This window comes from Phytophthora infestans, genomic scaffold, assembly GCF_000142945.1.
Source record: "Phytophthora infestans T30-4 supercont1.40 genomic scaffold, whole genome shotgun sequence".
NCBI classification, from domain to species: domain Eukaryota; phylum Oomycota; class Peronosporomycetes; order Peronosporales; family Peronosporaceae; genus Phytophthora; species Phytophthora infestans.
This window is the reverse complement of record NW_003303719.1, coordinates 45,482-49,324: the sequence shown is the minus strand read 5'-3', so window position 1 is coordinate 49,324 and position 3,843 is coordinate 45,482.

Sequence of the window (3,843 nt, the reverse complement as noted above, 5' to 3'; positions counted from 1 at the left end):
GCATTCAAGGGGGCTATGGGACACTACTTAGGGTCCCTCCTTCCCACATAGACCGTCGGACAGGCGTGCGGGTAGCACCCAAGTTTGCGCAGATCTACATTGTGGATCCAGACATGCAAACGCCGCGCGGAGCGACGTCTTGGTATATTCGCGGATCTGGATCGTGTTGCACTACTAGACATCGAGAAAATGATGGCAGAGCACAACCCATTAGCGCAACGGTTCCTCCACTTTGGGCAGCAAGTTCGCCAACACAACACGGAGTCTCCAGTAGACTTGGTGTTCCGTCTGCATGACAACTCCTCGCGACCGAGGACACATAACCGCCCCACTGTGTCTGAAGTGGCTGCGACTCTCATTGAGGATGGCAACCTGGCTCAGCCTCGGGATCTACTACTCTTTACACGCGATCAAAGACTGATACGTTTGTACGAGACTCACGCCGATTACGATCCACTCCAATACCCGCTTCTCCTTCCATATGGAGAGAAGGGCTGGACCTACACAGACGAGTTCGCGAATGGTGCTGAGTATCGAAACAAGAAGGCGATGTCGCTTCGTGAACACGTCGCGTTCCGTCTCCACCAGAAAGTGGATGATCAGTCCGCTCTCCACCAAGGTGGGCGTCTATTTCAGCAGTGGTGTGTAGATCAGCGTGCAAAATGTGAGCAAGAACAGCTTCGCTGGGTGGCCGACAATCAGAAAACACTTCGCGCCGATCAATACAGGGGTGTTCAAGACGCTTTGCTCAATGAGGATACTTTGGCTCTGGCGGAAGGAGAAGTGCTGCTGTCGGAATATGACCGGGCCCAGAACAGATTGGTGCACCCGGACCGGGACGTAGGCAGCAGAGGACGACCAACCCACTTTCTTAATCAGGTTGGCAAGCGTATCATTCTACCGGCTTCACACCTGGGTAGCTCGCGGTCCATGTACAAGTCGTATCAAGATTCGATGGCAATTGTTCGGGAGTATGGACGGCCCGACGTCTTCCTGACGGAAACATGCAACCCCAAATGGGACGAGATTCTAAAAGCGATACCTTCCAATATCCAGACAGCTCAAGATCGACCAGACATCGTGGCTCGCGTGTGGCAGCAGAAACTGCAAGCGACGCTTGACGATTTAAACCAAGGCGTTCTGGGGCGAGTGCGCGCGCGGATTTACGTTGTCGAGTTTCAAAAACGAGGCCTCCCCCACGCTCATGTACTGGTTATTTTGGCTGACGAAGACAAACCTCGAACCCGCGAGATCGTAGACAAGATGGTATGAGCTCAGATCCCAGATAAGGATACAAACCCTCAGCTGTATGAGACGGTCATGTCATGCATGCTCCATGGTCCATGCGGGCCTGCAAACCCTTCCTGCGCGTGTATGAAGGACGGCAAGTGCACCAAAGGATATCCGAAGCCCTTAGCAGAAGTTACACAGGCCAATGCCAGCGGATATCCAGTGTACAGACGCCGTCGACGGCAAGAAGGTTTTCTAAAGTTCAAAGGCAGAGAATACGACAATGCTACGATCAACCAGTGGGTTCTACCGTACAACCCGTACTTATCCCAGAAGTACAGCTGCCACATCAATGTCGAAGTGTGCACGAATATTACTGCGGTTAAATACCTGTACAAGTATGTGTACAAAGGACCCAACATGGCTATACTCACTGTGGAAGAAGTCCGAGGAGGGCAGCAGAGTGCGCGTCGAGAACCAAATGAGATTCTACGTTTCTTGAGCGCCCGGTACATTTCTCCGGTGGAAGCTTGCATGCGCCTGCTCGATTTCACGATTCAGAGGAAACCCCATGCGGTGACACAGCTAACGGTTCATCTCGAGTCAGGCCAGACAATTTGCTTTCGCGAGACGGAAAACCCGGAGGCGGTTTTGGAACGTGGTAGTCACACGATGCTGACCAGATTCTTTGAGTTGTGTGCGAGTTAAGAGCCTCAGAACCATATTGCCAGGACGATGTTTTATCAGGATATTCCCAAAGTGTTCTGCTGAAAAGCGCCGGAGAAAGGGCAACCGAAAAGGTGGGTTCGCCGGAAACAGTATCAAGCTGCCGTTGGTCGCATGATTCACGTGTCTCCTCGAGATATGGAGCGGTTCTACCTTCGGCTACTGCTCTGTCAGCGTAGAGGTCCAGCGTCGTTTGAAGACTTGAGAACGGTTAACGGGATTGTCTGCCCAACATTCAAAATTGCGGCGCGGGAGGCTGGCTACTTGGAGAATGGCAACGATTGGGTTTCGTGTTTGAGGGAAGCGGCTGACTTCCAAATGCCGTATCAACTACGCCAGCTCTTCGTCACCATTCTGGTGTATTCAGCTCCAGCAAATGTTGGTGTTCTATGGGATCGGTTTTTCGCGGATCTTTCCCAAGACTTCGCACGCAAACATCAGGCTTTGATGGACCCCTTCAAGTCGGCGCTGGTCGAATTTGAAACGCTAATGAGCATTCAAGAACTGCTTCAATCGAGTGGGTATGCGGTAGCTGACTTCGACGAGCTTCCTCAGTTGGGGTCGTTCCCAACATTGATTCGCGAAGCGCTTCGCCAAAACGGATTACTACGACGTGAGCTCACTGGATACGATGCGTCAGCTTTGGAGGCGATTGTAAACACAGAAGATCAGCTAAAGAAAGTCAGCGGGTGGTTTACGAACAGATTATTGAAGCGGTTGAATGCCCGGAGGAAGGCAAGAAACTATTTTTTGTTGATGGCCCGGGTGGTACTGGAAAATCTACACTGCTTCGAAACATACTGGCCAAAGTCAGACTCTCGGGGAAAATCGCCATCGCGGTGGCGTCTAGCGGTATTGCCTCGCTCTTACTTATGGGTGGTAGGACAGCGCATTCTACATTCAAGATCCCTTTGAAATTAAGCGAGAGCTCGACGTGCGGTATCAGGAAGAACTCCCATATTCAGGAGTTGATCAAGCATGCAAGTTTAATTATTTGGGACGAAGCACCTATGGCCCATCGCCACGCATTCGAGGCAGTAGACAGAACACTGCGGGACATACTTGACAACGATACCGAGCCTTTTGGGGGGAAAGTGTTTGTACTTTCGGGAGATTTCCGCCAGATTCTCCCGGTCGTTAAGAATGGAACACCCGTCGAGACAATTGACGCTTGCCTCAAGTCGTCTAGGCTGTGGCCCCAATTCCAGACGTTCCGTCTTACGGAAAACATGCGAGTGCGCACTGCTGATACTACAGACACTGCTGAGGAAATGGCTGCGTTCTCCAAGTTCCTGCTGCAAGTCGAGGAGGGAAGGCATGATGTAAACCCTTCCCTAGGAAGCGATTACATGAAGATCCCGCGCGATATGCTGATTGAAAATCCTCCTGTGCCAGAGGACGAGGACCAGGAAATTCGTCCGGGCGTTATTCCAAGAGGCATAGATCGGATCATCGACGAGATGTATGGCGAGATTAATAACCCCGAGGTTGCTACCGACGAGTATTTCGCTAACCGAACGATCCTCACGACCACGAACGCAATCGTGCACCGCATCAATGAAGCTGTGACCGATCGATTAACTGGACAGGCGCGGGAATACATGTCTTCCGACTCTGTTCAAGACGACGGTGACGGCAATTTCTTCGGTCTCGCTCGCGGAGGGAGAGGAGAAGAAGACGCAGGGCGTCTGTGACGACTTCGACGGCGGACGATGTGTCCACGTGACGAGCGGTAATGCTCCACGTGATTGCTGTGAACAGCTGTATTCTCTCCTGAAGAGAGAGACGGGGGAGGTAGAATGCCGTTATCAGGCCTAGAGACACTGGCGCGCTGCAGATGCTCTTCTATACCTGGACGAGGTGGCCAGTGGCAGGAGTTCCGGCGAA